The sequence below is a fragment of the Rattus rattus genome, chromosome 9 (genome assembly GCF_011064425.1).
Source record: "Rattus rattus isolate New Zealand chromosome 9, Rrattus_CSIRO_v1, whole genome shotgun sequence".
NCBI lineage: Eukaryota > Metazoa > Chordata > Mammalia > Rodentia > Muridae > Rattus > Rattus rattus.
In genome coordinates, this window is record NC_046162.1 from 82,835,108 (window position 1) to 82,851,838 (window position 16,731).

A 16,731-nucleotide genomic window follows, 5' to 3' on the forward strand; every position below is an offset into this window, starting at 1 on the left:
TAGCCCTTTGAGAAGGGTTTGTGGGAGGGGAGGGCCGTGTCAGTCCTCTGCCCCTAGAGAACAAGAGCACTGGGAGTGAGTGCAGGGTAGCCAGTAGAGACTAGCAGTGTAACTGGATAGGAAGTATCCATAGTGTGGCGGGCAGTCTCCCTGTCCCTGAGCTAGTGATCTCTAGCCTAGGCTCAGGGTATAGCTATTATTTGCTCAAACACCTGGACATCATGCAGAATGGTGCGTGTCTCCCTCCACCATTGACTTGACCCCTTTCGTTCTGCATAGTCTATGCCAGCTTGCCTAGCTTGTTTCTCTGCCCACATTTCTCACTGCTTTATCTTGAAGCCTAGCTGTGCCCATCTGCAGCAAGTGCTAGGAAAGTATTTCCTAGCCAGATGGAAGCAGCATACACCAGTCTAGGCCACCCCTTGAGGGGGGTCACCTGGCCCTTCTGGAAGAATCTTGGATGATAATAAGGCTTAGACATCTTGCTTACCAGCTCTATGAGAGGAATAAAGATGCATTTCATTTTCAAACATTTTCACACTGCTTGAGGCTGCAAGAGCAGTCATTAGTCACATGATTTTGGGATGAACAAACTGAATTGTTCTAAACCTACTCAGCTGTTAGCATTGCTAGAGCTCCAGTTTAACAGGCAGGAGTAGTGGGATTCTCACTGGCAAATCTTAAGGTTTAGGCCTTGGCCTCAATTGGGTAATGAACCCTAGTTCACTGGTGTTCTTCAGTTGCTCTGCTTGACCAAGGGCAGGAAGGATGAGGTGCTTCCCTTCCTACACCTATCCTCCTCCCAAGGGTTGAGCTGCCCCCTGGTAAGGCCTTCTGTCTTAGGGGAGAGAAGCCACTTTCCTAATTCAGATCTCTTAGGTTTCCCCTGAATTAAAGACATGCTCTTCACTAAAGGTCAGTTGTACCTGTATCAGATGGATATGAACTTGGTGTGTCAACACCAATAGCCACAAACATCAGCGATGGCTGCTGTGTTGATGGAGAAGCCTGTGAGGCTGAAGAGGAGCAATACTGCCCTCTGTTCTGCTTGTGACACCTGCCTATCTAAGTTGGGCCTTTTAGAGAGGCCAGCATGTGAAAGCAATGTTGTGGGGGGGAATGTGCAAAGGGGCACCAGCCCCTGTCCACTATACATATGGGCAAGTTGTTCAGCTTTTCTGAACCACCTGAGCATGAAGACGCCTCTTCCTGCAGTGTGACTGAGGATCCAGTGGCACCTACCAAAGCACTTTGAATTGGAGAGATAATTGAAGATAATCTGCCTAATAAAGTCAGGCAGGATTCTGAGGGAACTCAGGTCGTTCTCACACACATTGCATCAGCCTTTTCCTCCCCCACACAGTTGTATACACACAGGAGAAGGACCAGGAACATGTGGTCATGTGGATGCTAGGACAAGTAGAATGTAAACTGAACTCTGCTAGTACACAGCTCAGGATTTTAGTATGTCTCAGAAACACGCTTGTGCAAACTGGAACATTTATGCCCCTCTTGAAAGAAACCCTGTAGCTATTTGTAGTTCATTTCCACTGCCTTTTCGGCCTTTAGAAAACACTAATCCACGGTGCACATGTGTGTGGGCCCAGTGTGGAGCCCAGAGGTTAAGACATGAGTGTTTCCATCACTGTCCTTAGTTCTGAGACCATCTCACTGAGCCTGGAGTCCGCTGCCTTGGCTGGACTGGATGGCTAGCAAGTCCCTGGCTTCATATTCCTGCCTTCCCTCTGCCAGGATTGCTGCCCTGTACCACTGCATTTTTTTTCTAATTCATTAAAATATCTTAAAAACAGTTGCTTTGCAGATATGTATACCTGCACAATATATGTGTGTATAGTGCCTGTAGTACATGTGTATTGGATCCCCTGGAACTGGAGTTAACAGACAGTTGTGACCAGATGGGTGCTGGGAGTTGAACCCAAGTCTTCTGGAAGAGCAGCCAGTGTTAACTGCAGAGCTGACACTCCAGCTCCTACACCTGATTTCTAAAATGGGAATCCTGAGGAACTGAGCTCAGGTCCTCATACTTGTGTGGCAAGCCATCTCCCCAACCCACCAACTTTGTGTCTCAGAATTTGCCCAGTCACACAAATAGAATCCTGTGACATCTAGCTTTTGAGTCTAGCTTCTTAGTGTGTTTTCATGACTTGCCAATGCCCTATCTTTCTGGCCAAGTACTGTTCCATTAAGCAGACTCACTGCATTCAGCTTACTGTTAAAGGGTTTTTTGTTCTTTGGCCATTGAAAACTGCTGCTGTGAACGTTTATGCCCATGTTTTTGTGTGGGTAGCTTGCAGTTGTAAGTAGTCGCCACGTCTACTGAACTGCCATTGTAGCAGAAAGCAGTGATAGTATGTAAGTGAACACTCTTCCAGTCAGCCTTTAAATGCACAGTGAAACCAGATTTGACTGGACCACACTTGGCCAACTTCCAATCCAGCCACCTTCACAGGACTTGGTACTCCAGAAGTACAGAAAAGGTGATTTCTCCTCCATTCTGCAGCCCGTAGGTTTCCCTCTGAAGTGCAGTTGGTGTTAGGATAGGTGGTATCGCTAGCCAGTTAGAAGAAGCTGGTCCTGGCCATCATCAAAAGTGACTGCTTATGTGCTGTGACGTGGGCAAGCCCTCGTCCCTTGCCACCAATGGCAGGCAGGAGAGCTGGCCCTGACCCTCACCTGCTGTAGTACTCAGGAGAACCAGCCCTGCACCTTACCTGAGCAGCTCAGGAGAGCTGGCACTGGATGTGGGGTTACTGATGAGCTGGTTCCAAGGGTGTGAAAGCAGGAGAGATGACTGGATGACCCACGCAGATACCTCTCAGGTCCAGATCCAGACCCAACGTCCACCCCATCGATGAACTGCTGGAGTGCATGAAGGGGCCGGTCTTACAGATCCAAAATGACAGGCTCTCCATGACACAGGGCAACAACAGGATATCTGAGAGAGATCTCAGTGCTGGTCCAGATTGATAGTGTAGCAGAAGCCAGGAGCCTTGTACCAGACCAGCAACTCACTGCAATGAACATATACAAGCAGAGAAGTGTGGACAGACACACTATGCCACGCTACAGCTTCCATAATGAGATTTTTTTTTCTCTGTTGATGGGGAGGTTGCAAGGGTGGAGGGGGAAATAAGGGAGAGAGGAGTGGAATTGGAGTGCATGATGTGAAATACATACACACACAAACACACACACACACACACAATGAGTGGCTGTGTAATGCTATGGTACGGCGCTGAAGGTTGAATATGAACAGACTAAACACTGAGGAGTGTGACAAGTCATTGCTTGACTCTTCTATCAAAGCGATCCTTTGAATTCCTGGGACTGGCCATGCCTGTCTTATTTTGGTGAAAGTCAACCTTCGGGTCTCCAGGGAAGCAAGATTTTCTCTGATGATTTATATAAAAGTCACTTCTACTCTAGAAACAGCCAATGGCCCAAGTAGGTTGTCTTGTCCATTAGTCGCCTATCTCCCTTGCAAGGGATTGCCTTATATATGCGTGGGGGCTGGCTAGGCAAGGCTGAAGTCTGTCCTCAGGCTGGAGCTCCACATGTGAGATCTCTTCAGGGAAAACCCCGGGCCTCTACTAGGAGGTTCCCCATCATCCAGGGTAATCTCATTCAGATGTTAGCTGACTGCCAAACAGCTTCTTCACAGCAACCCGCAGTCTTGCAGTAACCGGTAAAGGTCATCCAGCTCAATGTGATGTGGACCGTCCCAGTGTGTGTCTTTCCTACTTGGTCCCCACAGAGCTCCTTAAACTCAGTCTAAGGTTGGAGAGATGGCTCAGTGGTTAAGAGCACCGACTGCTCTTCCAGAGGTCCTGAGTTCAAATCCCAGCCACCACATGGTGGCTCACAACCATCTGTAATGGGATCCGATGCCCTCTTCTGGTGTGTCGGAAGACAGCTACAGTGTACTCATATACAAAATAAATAAATCTTAAAAAAAAACCAAACAACTCAGTCTCTACAGAGGCAAACAGTCACACTTCTGCCTGTCACAGCACAGCCACCCTGAGGACAGCTGGAGATGAGTAAGAGGCCCTGGGAGCTGTTCTTGCTCCATCAGCAAACTTCAGTGGTGTGGGTGTGATGTACTTAGCTGTTATGAGCACAGTTATGGTAAGGGAGAAAAGGGAGGAAAATAAGTATGAAGCATATACACAAGACAAAAAAGGGCACACTCAAAGTCTTGCTGGGTGGAGCCTCGGGGCTCAGCTTCTCTGTCACTGGCACGGCAGGCACCGGGGTCAGAGGACCTGCATAATGACAGCACCCTGGACAGCAGCCCACGCCCGCCATAAAGATGCCTCTCTTGGGATGGCCCTGAATCCAGCAGTGGTGGGGACCCTTGGGGAGTGAGTAGTGGTGCACTGAGCTCGCTGCTCACGAGTGAGTGATGAGTTTTTATTATTTGTTTATTTCTTGTGATGCTGGATGAAACCCAGGGCCTCACAATTGGCAAGCAGTCTGTCACTGCTTTGCAACCCCCTGGTCACAAGGATGAAGATCTGACCTCCAAAGTCCAAAGAGACTCACCATGCCCTCAAGGGCTTTCTTTCCCCTCCTCTGCCCTCTGGCTATGCAAAGGACCCCATGCAAGAATTTATCATTTACTTTGGAAGGGAAATCTTGGCATAGCCCACTCAGGTTACGGAACCCCCAGAAATTCCACAAAAAAAAAAAAAAAAAAAAAAAAGTCTGACAGATTATCACATGGATTTCCTTGTCCTGTGAAATGCAAATATCTTACTAATGCTACTGTGTGCTCACTACTAGGTCCTGGAAAGACAAGGTTCCAAGAACTAAATGATGACAAAGTAGGAGAGCTATTCCCTGGATGTGGGCCAGTGAGAGTGCTTGTGTTGACAGTCGGGGGCAAATGGCTTCTGGTCTTTCTTTACAAGCAGGTGCTGAGAAAGGCATTTGCTACCTCAAAAGCTGTATATCAGATGCCCAGAAGTGTGCGTGGAGCAGGCAGGCCCTTTCTCAGGGCAGACATAGTCACCGGGCAAACTTGTACTGGGAATTGAAGCCCTGACCTTATGCTCCCTCCCTCAGCCACCCTCCATCCCCCCTCACCCGGTTTTAACTGTGTTAGTTACTTGTTTCTGTGACAAATGCTCTTAAGGAAGGACTTGCTTCAGCTTGGAGTCTCAGAAGCTAGGAGCAGCCGGTCACATTGCCTTCAGTCAGCGAGCAGAGGTGAATGTTGAAATGGTGTTACCCACAGTTAAGGTGGGTCTTCCCACCTCAGGGACCCCTCGAAGGCTGCGTCTTCTCGGTGGTTTTAGATTCTGTCAAGTTGGCGGTTGCTATGGTAATATGCCGGAACAAAAGCAACCTCAAGAGCGGAAGGGTTTATTTGGTTATCACGGCGAAGTCCGAAGTCAAAGCAGGGACTTAAAGCAGCCGAGTCACAGGCACGGTCAGGAGTAGAGGGAGAAGAAATGCTCGCACGTTTGCTGTGTTTAGCTCCTCCTCCTGTACAACCCAGGAGCACGGCCCAGGAGAACCCAGGACTCAAACCCAGGGAGGGGATGGTGCTTTCTATACCGGGGGTTCTTCCCATCTCAAGGTAGTCAAGACAGCCCCCTACCCAGGAGCTCAACCGGCCAAGCTAATCAGGACAATCCAGGAGACAGCCGGTGCCCATCTGCCTGTTGAAAAGTAACCATGGGAAGGGTGTGGTATGCATCTCACCTTTGACCCCTGCTTATGGGAGGTTAGAGGAAGGTAGATCTCTGGGAGCCGAAGCCAGGCTGGTCTACAAAGCAAGTTCTAGGTGAGCCGGGGTTACATTGTTAGACCTGTGCAAAATAAAAGTAACCATCACAACCGTACCCCTTCTCAAATGTATCACTTTAAGCCGCAGCCTTCAACCCCTTGTCCCCAATATCTCCTGTTTCTCTCATAATGTAGAACATAGCTTAGCTTTAAACGACCCCCGTGGTGTCTTAGTTAGGGTCACTATTGCTGTAATGAAACACCATGACCAAAAGCAACTTGGGGAGCAAAGGGTTGATTTGGTTTACAGTTCCCTGTCACTGTTCATCATTAAAGGAAACCAGGGCAGAAACTCAAGCAAAGCAGGAACCCAGGGGCAGGAGCTGATGCGGACACCATGGAGGGGTGCTCTTTACTTGCTTGCTCCTCATGGTGACCAGCCCGTTTTTTTTTTTTTTTTAAAGATTTATTTATTTATTATATACACTGTAGCTGTCCAAACTCTCAACTTTGAGCTGGAATAAAATTAAGCAAGTTTTATGCTTTCTTTCTTTATTGTTACTTTTATGTGCATTGGTGTTTTGCTTGGGTGTATATCCTTGGTCAGAGCCTCATGCAAATGGCTTCTATCAATGTCCCTGCTAAAGTTTTTTCCCTCTCTGGGCTCAGAGCTGGATGTCCAAAACCCACACTTCTCCCTCACAAAATCAGTTCCCAACCACACATAGCAATGACCCCCGGGTACCAGTTTCTATTTACGTTTCATTCTGTGACAAAACACCCTGACAAAAAGCAACTCAGGAGAGAGGGTTTGCTTGGTTTCTAGTTCTAGATTACAGCTTGCCATCACAGGGAGGCCAAGGCAGGAACTCAAAGCAGACAGTCACATGCAAAAGTCAGGGACGGAGAGAGGATTCGTGTGTGCATGCCCACTGTGCTCAAGCCCCCTTTGCCCTTACACAGTCCGGAACCCAAACAAATGGTACCTTCTACAATGCATGGCACTGCTGACCTCAGTTGAGGCAATCACGGCGGCTTCTACCACATGATGACTTGAGGTCTGTTGAGGTTTGGTCTTGTTGTCTATTCTAGTGCTAAGTGCAGGCCCCCAAGACCTGGAGGGTGCACATGGACCCATGACCCTGCCCCCAAGTTATTTCCGATTGTAAATAAAGATGCCAACAGCTAATAGCTGGGTGGAGGAGACATGGGTGGGGCTCCTTTCCCAAGGCTTGGGGTTGGAGGAGAAGATGAGGAGGAGGAGGAGGAGAAGAAAAGGAGGAAGAAGAAGGTGCAGGAGGAAGAAGCTGCCAAGGATTAAGCGAGCCATAAAAACACGGGCCTGAGGGCCAGTCAGTTGGAGTTAAGAGCAGCCCAGAAGAAACACAGTAAATAGTAATTCAGGGTTACAGACAGGAGAGTAGATTCTAAGAGCCTGGAAGGTAGGCAATGCCCAGCTCTTGTGCTGTTTAAGGATTATTGTAAATATAAAGGCTATGTGTGTGTTTTATCAGGAACTAGAGGGTCAAAGGCAGGGTAGAAACTCTGGGTTGGGATTAAATAATTTCTTCAACAAAGGTCTTTCAGTGTTTCCACCATACGTGTGCAAAGGCAGGATACATTCGGTGAAAAGCATACTTCAAACCCGAGAGTCTTTCTCAGTGCTGCATATTTGAATTCCTTGGGTTCTTGACCTGTGGTGACCTGTGGACCTCCTGTCCAGCCATGCACTTACCAGAGTGAGCAACAGTTTTGGAGAAAGCCACACACACACACACACACACACACACACACACACACACACACACACATATGCACACACACATACATACATATACACACACACATATACACACATACACATACACACACACACACACACACGAGAGAGAGAGAGAGACAGAGACAGAGACAGACAGACAGAGACAGACAGACAGAGGACAGAGACAGAGAGAGGAGAGGGAGAGAAAGAGAGACAGAGGTGGAGAGAGAGAGAGAGAGAGAGAGAGAGAGAGAGAAACACATGCTCACCACTCCTTCATTCCTTAAGCCACTTCTACCTCCCTTAAAGTGCCCTCATGGTTATACAGATACATACTAATCACTATGCAACTGGTTCTGTATATCGGATGTGTCAACATTTCCTAGTACCTGTGTACCTTGTCTTGACTCTGCTCCTCTGTCCTTCAGGACTGCCTACTCCCCAGGGAAGCAGAGTGATTCATGTTTCTCTAACTCCACTGTGTATACAATCGTTTTGATTTTTAATTTAAAAATTACATTTGTTAATATTGTACGTGCATTGCGTGCGTGTGTGTGCGTGTGTGTGTGTTGAAGCACTTGTGTGGTGGTCAGAGGAAGATGTTAGGAGTTATCAGTTCCTCCCTTCTCCATGTGGGTTCCAAGGATTAAACTCAGACTTGGCAGGAAGTGTTTTTCTCCACCGAGCCCATCTTACTGACCCCACACAATCTTTTAGATGGGAAAAATGAGTCAGGAGTGGTGGTGATGCCTCTGATTCTAGTATTCATGGCTGAGGCAGGGGAATCATAAGTTCAAGGCCAGTCGCAGCTCAGTAGTGGCTTATCCTGGTGCTAAGTTAATTTTGTTAGAATATATTACTTGACTATAAACTAGGGGTTAAAATGCGCACAGAATTCTTACGTGGTGGGTGTGACTACAGCTAAATGCAAATTCATAAAAATAAAAATTCATAAAAATAAAAAATTATTAAATTCAAACGAATGACACTAATGCCCCTTTTTTCTTCCTTTGTTTCCAAGTTAGAGCTCCTGTGAAGAATATGTGAGGACTGTCAGCCACTGTGCATGACCCTGTACTTGCTGTGTAGACCAGGGTAGCCTTGAACCAGTCCTCCTGCTGTTACCTCCTAAGCGCTGAGATTAGGGGCATGTCCCATCACACCTGCTCACACATGGCTGGATGCTGCCTCTGTACTGTTGAAAATCTGAGTCAGGAGCTGGAGAGATTGCTCGGCTCTTCTGGCTGTTCTTCTAGAGGTCCTGAGTTCAATTCCCAGCAACCTCCTGGCGGCTCATGACCTTCTATAAAGGGATCTGCTGCCCTCTTCTGGCATGCAAGTGTATGTGCAGACAGAGCATAACCACATTTTAACAAAGAAAGGTTTGGAGTTTGGGTCCTGCCTCTACGAGCAATCTTGGGTTTCTCACCTGTAAAGTGGAGATGGAAACCGTTGTGTTGCGGAGTGACATTCAGGCAGAAACGTTTCACTCATTTGAGCAAATGTCTGGAGAGCACCCGCCCGGGGCCAGATTCTGTTTTCTGGCTACTTCTTTTAAGACCTCGTTTTCTAAGTAGGAATTGTAGCGTTTGGACAGTACCCTCTCTGGTTCTGACCTTCTGGTTAATTTTTAGGTTTCCATCTGCAGTTGTGTGGTAGTTTGAATGAAAATGGCCTCAGAGGCTCCGAGGTACTATTGGGAGGTGTGGCCTTGTTGGAGTGGGCGTGGCCCGCTTGGAGGAGGCGTGTCAGAGGGGGCGGGCTTTGAGGTCTCAGAAGCTCAGTCCAGGTTTGGTGGCTCACCATCTCTTCCTGCTGCCTGCAGATCCACATGTAGAATTCTCAGCTCCTCCTCCAGCACCTTATCTGTCTGTGTGCTGCGGATCTTCCTGCCCTGGTGATAACGGACTAAACCTCTGGATTGTAAGCCAGCCCCAATTAAGTGTTTCCTATATACGAGTTGCCATGACCATGGTGTGTATTCACAGTGATAAAACCCAAACTAAGATAAGTGGCAATTCTGTTTCGTTGATTGTTAACTTATGCTCGGAAGTGGGCAGAGAAGTGGAAATCAAACCTGGATCTGCTAGCTTTGTATTTTTACCATCTTTGAACATTAGAGTCCGACCCCCACCCTGCCCTGTTTGTCTGTCTGTCTCTGTCTCTCTCATTCTTTCTTTGAGAAAGACTCACGCTCCATATCCTTGTCTGGTCTCAAATTCACAGAGATTCATCCACCTGCCTCTACCCCTGAGTGCCGAGGTCATATCAGGTCTGTTTTTGTTTGTATATGTATTTTTTAAGTGGACAAGTAAAAGTTATGCATACTTACAGTGTACATAACAGTATATATTTTTGTTGTTGGTGGTGATAGGTTGGGGATGGAACCCAGTGCCCTGATACCCTAGGGAAGCATCCTACTGCTGAGCTCCAAACTCAGCCCTTTTTAATTTTTATTTTTCTTTAGAGATAGTTTCATTGAGTTGTCTAGACTGACCTCAAACTTGCTATCCTATTGTCTAGCTCCCTCGTGGCTCAAATTACAGCCATGTATTACCACACCAGGCTGAAAAAAATGATATTTAAAAAATTTTAAATATTTATTTTATTGTAAAGTGTGTGTGTGTGTGTGTGTGTCCTGGAGCTGGAGTTACAAGTGGTTGTGAGCTGCCGGATATGAATGCTGAGAACTGAACTTTCATCCTCTGCAAGCCTTGACCTCTGAGCCATCCCTCCAGTTCCTGAAAAAAAGAAAGATGTGTGCCTTGTGGAAAGTAGCGTGAGCTTTTGGAAGGAAAGCTTCTACAGCAGCTAGCACAGTGTCTGGCACTTTCTGACATTTTTACCCGGAGAAGTTCTAACTTCTTATGATTACAGTGTAAGGTTCTCAGAAACGAGGTCCACCCTGTAGTCGGCGTTGTGTATTACTTGTGCCTAGCTAGCACCATTGTCCCGGTTATACAAACCCTCAAACCATTTAGGGTCAAAACATGAACGTACTTGAATACCTGCGGAGAAGCAGCGCCATCTTCTGGCCTGAATGAATACTGCAGCACAGAGCCGGAGAGGTTGGTTGACCTGCACCGCAGACGAGAGGCCGCGCAGGAAGCAGAACTCTTGTGTTAGAAACCACTCCCTGAGCCTGGAAAATCATTCCTTCCTGAACGCTGTGTTTTGGCTTTTAAACCATCGTCTTAAGCGGATGTGTAGCTAGGAAAAGTCACTTCGTTTAGGCTTTTGTAAGGGTGGAGATGTCATTCACTGTGTTGTTTGCTGGGCACTGTGTTTATATTTTTACTTTGTGTGTGTGTGTGTGTGTGTTTGTGTGTGTGTGTGTGTGTGTGTGTGTGTGTGTGTTTATGTGTGTGCGTGTGGAGGTCAGAGGTTAACCTCTGGCGTTATCGTCAAGAACCATCCACTGCGATTTTTGAGACAAGATCTTTCGCTGGCCTGGGGCTCTCCTGCCGAGGCTTGTCTGGCTAGCCTGGGAGCGCCAGAGATTCACCTGTTTCTGCCTCCAGGTGCTGAATGCAAACCCAAGCCACCATGTCCCCAGGGTTTTGTTTGTTTGTTTGTTTATTTATTTTTGACGTGGATCCTGAGGATTGAACTCAGGTCCCCCTTACTCCCTTTACCAACTGAGCTATGTTCCCAGCCCCCAACACTGCCTATAAAATATCCTAGACTTTATCATTTGTATGGTAGTGGTAATGGCATCTCTTTATTGCCAATAAAAATGTCATATGATGTAAAGTGCTTGCAGATGGGTAAAGTTGTTGGAACACAGGAAGCATGCTATGAGATTTCGTTAGATTTTCTGGATCCAGTTATCTGGTAACTGCCTGGTCCTTTAGGCCTTGCTTTCTTTAGGAAGTTTTGGAAGGATACTCAGCCTCACTATTATTTCTGGCTCTGGCAGGAAATAAAAGGCTGTGAGCTCGGGTAATCCTGGCTCCCTTATCGTCCCCTCATCTGCACTGAGATCTGGGGCCTTTTTACCTAGGCAGGACGGTGGGACGCTCATTGTGTATTCTCTCCTGTCTCTCAGGAGTTGTGGTAACTTGTTAGCCTTCCCCCCAGCGCCCAGATTCTTGCCTTGTTATTTTGATTGTTCGACCGGAAGATAAATCTGTTTGGCGATTGTTCATCTGGTATGGAAGTCTGAACCTATCGGCTGGATCTTACAGCCTGCCTTACACCCTGGCCTTCAACAGCAGCTGTTTCCTCAGCTCTGCAGCCCGAGGGTGGCCTGAGGCGAGGGAGGGCTGCTGGTGAGGCACTGGTCTGCAGCCAGCTGCGTCTCCTGGCTGTTGATTGGAGCGGCCTTGGTAACTGGGCCCCGAGTCTCTCATCAGCTGGCCGACCAGCCTGGGCTTGTTAGTGTAGCGCTTGCTTCCGAGAGCGCACGCACACCTAAGAAGTCAGCTGTCACTTTGCTGTTTGCCAATGCAAGTCACCATCTCAAAGGGCCTGATGAGAAACAGACCAACGGTGATGGGAGGAGCCTGATGGGAGGAGCCTGATGGGAGGAGCCTCGGAGTCACCCGGGACTGCACAGAGACTGGAAGGGGCGGGGATGTACAACCAAGTTATCTTTTGTATCCATTATCATTATTTTGATCCTTGAGGCAAGCCGGGATATAGATCTTGTCATTGATACTTTACAGACATAAAAGTTCATAGTGGGAGGCAGAGCCAGGGTTTGAACTAGGGTCTTCCTGCCTCTGCCCTGCCTCTAGCCACTGTGTCTTGTTCTTGGTGTGCTGCGTGTGTGGTTCTGAGATCTATTCAGCACCAGGAATTAACCATTCCCTACCCTGGTCCCTGTTGAAAGGTGCCACAGTGTTTGAATTCTTCCTAACTTTCTGAGCAAGCACAAGGCCCTGCCCCTGGGGTCCCTTCCCCTCAGGGCCTTTGGGGCTCAGGGACACTCTAAGGGAGACTTTATGTGTAGAGTTCCAGGTGCTGACCATCTGTGTCTAGCCAGTCTGTGCCTCAGGTCAATCTTTCCTCTCTGTTTCTGAATTGTTCCAGAAACCTCCATGACCCCCTGGTCTCCCCGCTCCAACTCCTCACTTTGTCATGTTTGATTGAACTGCTCTCTTTCCCTGGGCTTCTGCAGGGGCCTCTCTCTGTCTCCCTCTCAGCCTCTCTCCCTCTCTGCCTCTGTCTCAGTCTCCATCTGCCTGCCTGCCTGTCTGTCTGTCTGTGTGTCTGTTTTTCTGATTGTCTCTCTCAGTTCCCTGGCACCCAGCCCTGTCTCACTTGACCCACTTCTCCATGTCATTTCTCACCACCCAGACCCGCTCCCTCCCTAATTTGGTCAAGGGCACCTTGGCTTTCTCCTCTGAGTGTGGCTGGTCAGGTGCCCTCCTTCTCCAATCCTGATCTATCGTGACTCCTCCCACCTTTTCTCTAGTATGTATGCATTGCCTGATGACTGTTTTGTGGTTTCCAAAACATCTACAGCAAGCAGACTTGTCAGTGCCTGGGCCCAACTGGGGTCCAGTGAGGAACCCAGAGAGATAGTGTGGGTGATCCACAAGTCCATGGCTGCAGCTTTCCTGCAGAGGTCAAGGCCAGCCTGGTCTACATAGTAAGTTCCAGGACAGCAATGCTACCTACATACCAAGGCAGTGAGACCCTGTCTCAAAAGACTCCAAAGAGAAACAAACAGAAAGACAAAAATAAATGAGAGTTTCAGGACTCTGGAGGCCTGAAATCCTCAGATTGGAGGATGACCTTGGATAGCAGAAAGCTCAGGGATCCTTCTTGGCAGTGAAGGGGGCAAACACGTTGGGAGTTGGGTGATTTAGGTCCCTCGGGTCCCTGTCCTCAAAGGCACCTCCTTTGGCCATGTGTATAGCTGGTCCAGGGAGATGGGTTCCATCAGTAACTAAAAGAGGGCTTCCCGGGAGACTGGAGACAGAGACTGTGGGAAGCCACCAGCCAGCTCCCCACAAGGCAGAATCCTGCTCCTCCTTCAGATGTGCTGGGAGGGGCTTTGCCTCTGTCACTGTCCATCCATGCTGTGGTTTCCAGTTACGGTCTAGAGACTGCAGCATTGTAAGGAGAGCTTTGGGAGAGAGGCCAGGCCTTTTGTCTGTGTGATGGTTTTGTCCCAGAGCTGGACCCAGACTCTTTCCAGCTGTGGTGGTTTGAATAGGAGTGGCCCCCATAGACTCACGTGTTTGAATGCTTGGCCACAGGGAGTGGCACTATCAGGAGGTGTGGCCTTGTTGCAGGAAGTGTGTCACTGTGGGGGTAGGCTTTGAAGTCTTAGATAGTCAAGCTAGGCCTAGTGTGGCATTCACTTCCGCGGCCTACAGATAAAGATGTAGAGCTCTCAGCGTCTTCTCCAGCACTGATCTGCCTGCACGCTGCCATGCGTCCCACCGTGACAATAATGGGCTAAGCCTCTGAGACCGTGAGCCAACTCCAAATGAATGTCTTATAAGAGTTGCCCTGGTCATGATGTCTCTTCACAGCAATAAAACCTAATAAAAGACAGAAATCGGTTCTAGAAGTGGGGTATCGCTGTGATGGGCTTGATTGTGCTTTTGTTTGGAGGAATGTGGTCTTTGGGTTAGGAAAGGAGTTTAGTGGGCCATTCTAGTAGGAATATGAGGGAGATTTGAACTACGGGGGCCTGGTGCGAGAGGTTTCAGAGGAGAAGCCATTCTTGCCACCTTTTGGCAGAGAGTGTGGCTGCTTTTTGCCCTTGTCCAAAAAGTCTACCTGAGGCTTAAGTGAAGAGTTTTGGAATGTCAAAAAAGGCAAGTACTGATGTTGTCCTGTGGTTACTAGTGGTCACTCTGACGAAGATCTATAATGAGAAGGAGTAAACTGAGCAAGGAAAAATGCAAAACCTACAATATGAGGGGAAAGGGGCACCAGGAAGTGGCGTGGAGCTAAATTCTGAGTTCAAAAGGAGAAAAATAGAAAAGAAAAGCCCGTTATTAAATGCAATAAAGGGGGTGGTGACTCTGGGGGAAGATCCCACCCAGCTAAGCTTTCAACTTGTGAAAAGGAATTAAAGAACAGTTTAGGTCCAGGCATGGTGGCACACGCTTTTAATCCCACCGCTCGGAAGACAGAGGATCCAGAGGCTGGTGGATCCTTAAGTTCAAGGCTAGCCTGATCTACAGAGTGAATTCCAGGACAGCCATGCTCAGGCAGTGAAGAAAACCACTGGGAACAGAAAGCTGGTGAAGATGTAACAGAGCAAAGGCCATGTTCCAGCCCCAGAGAGCAGCAGAACGTGGCAGCCTGGGCCATGTGGCTCTGGCTTTAGAGTCAAGGGTAGAAAAGGGGGAAATGGAATCTCCCTCCATGACTAAGGGCAGCTGCTGAGGCCAGGAATGTGTCAGGGGTGTCCCTGCATGGAGGCCTAGAGAGGCCGTTGTGTGAAGTTGTGAAGGTGAAGCCTGGGTTGCCTTGGAGACCCCAAGATGTTGGAGATACCAATGTTTTATTTTATAAGAGTTGCTGAGGTCATGGTGTCTCTTCACGGAAATAAAACTCTTACTAAAACACTAGGACCCCCTTGAAATATCAACCCAAGACTTGGGTCTAAACAAGTGAGCTTCAGTGGCCCACAAAACTACATAGACTTCTGCTCATGACTTTGGAGAGGGGTAAGAATGCACAAAAAGGTGGAGTGCCTCAGTAGGGGGCGGAGAAGTAGGGGTGAGACAAGCAGAAAGGAGGGTCAGGTCAGGGGCCAGTGAGGAGTGACACCTCCCTGGGGCAGCCACGGGTGCTGACATGGAATATTTTTGTTCCAGTCTCACCTTGCGTTAGGTGAACCATGCTCCTCGATTTGGCTGCTGAAATGAGTAAGATTGACAGATGTCACTTCTGGCTGTGTTAAAAGCCAGTGCTGCTTTGCCTTACTTACTACATGTCCTGTGGATACGGCAAGGCTCTTTAACATGGATCCTGAGTGATGGTGGGGCCTGCCGAGGCTGGAACAGGAGACTCCAAGCTTGTCAGTCACATGACGTAAGTAACCAATCCCGAAAACGATTGATTTCTAAGGAAGATGTGAGGTTGGGTCTGGTGGCTTTCTGGTGCGTCCTCAGTCAGAGAAGGCCAGGAGGAGAGGGAGGGACCAAGGAGGCAGATGGCTTTTAAAGCTTTGCTTCTCTATTATTTGGGGATGGTGACATGCTCAGTGTTCTCTCAGCATCAAAGTCCTTCATCTGCCAGGCCTTAAACTGAATCTTGCTGGAGACACTCACTGGCTTGGTCTCAGGCAACTTGCTTTATTTCGCTTCCTGGTCAGTAAGTGCAGCCTGGAGTACCTGTCTTGAGGGTCAGAGGAAGCACAGAAGGCCAACCTTGTCATGTGGTACGCAGGTACTCATTATGTGCCTGCCATTCTTCTCTATCTGACGAGGCCCAGTGCTGGTAGGGGTGGCAAAGGAAGGAACACTTCCCCCTATAGGTATGTCTCCTCAGCTGCCTGTGTTGACCAGGAAGTCACACACAGGTCATCCTAAATGCTTTCTGTCACTAAAGGCTCCAGGGTAGACATGTACGTATGTATACATGCACATGCATGTAGCCGAAGTCAGAGGAAGCACTGGCCTCAATCAGAAAATAGTTTCTGAAAAACATTTGTTCTGGTTCATTGAGACTCTGGAGACAAAGCAAGACATAGGCCATTTCAGAGATCAATGGGCCTAAAACCCACAATAGTGACTGATGATGTCGTTAGTTGTCATGATGATGCTGGTAGGGATAATGATAGTGACAGTGGTGATAAAGATGTGCTGTGATGATGTGGTGATGCTGAGGATGCTGGGGATGCTGGGGATGGAGGTGGGGGGTGATGCTGGTGATGCTGGGGATGGAGGTGGGGATGATGCTGATGATGGGATGGAGGTGGGGGTGATGCTGAGGATGCTGGGGATGCTGGGGATGGAGGTGGGGATGATGCTGATGATGGGATGGAGGTGGGGGTGATGCTGATGATGGGATGGAGATGGGGGTGATGCTGATGATGGGATGGAGGTGGGGGTGATGCTGATGATGGGATGGAGATGGGGGTGATGCTGATGATGGGATGGAGATGGGGGTGATGCTGATGCTGGGAATGCAGGTGGGGGTGATGTTGAGGATGCTGGGGATGCTGGGGATGCTGGGGATGGAGGTGGGGGTGATGCTGATGATGGGATGGGGGAGGTGGGGGATGGAGGTGGGGGTGATGC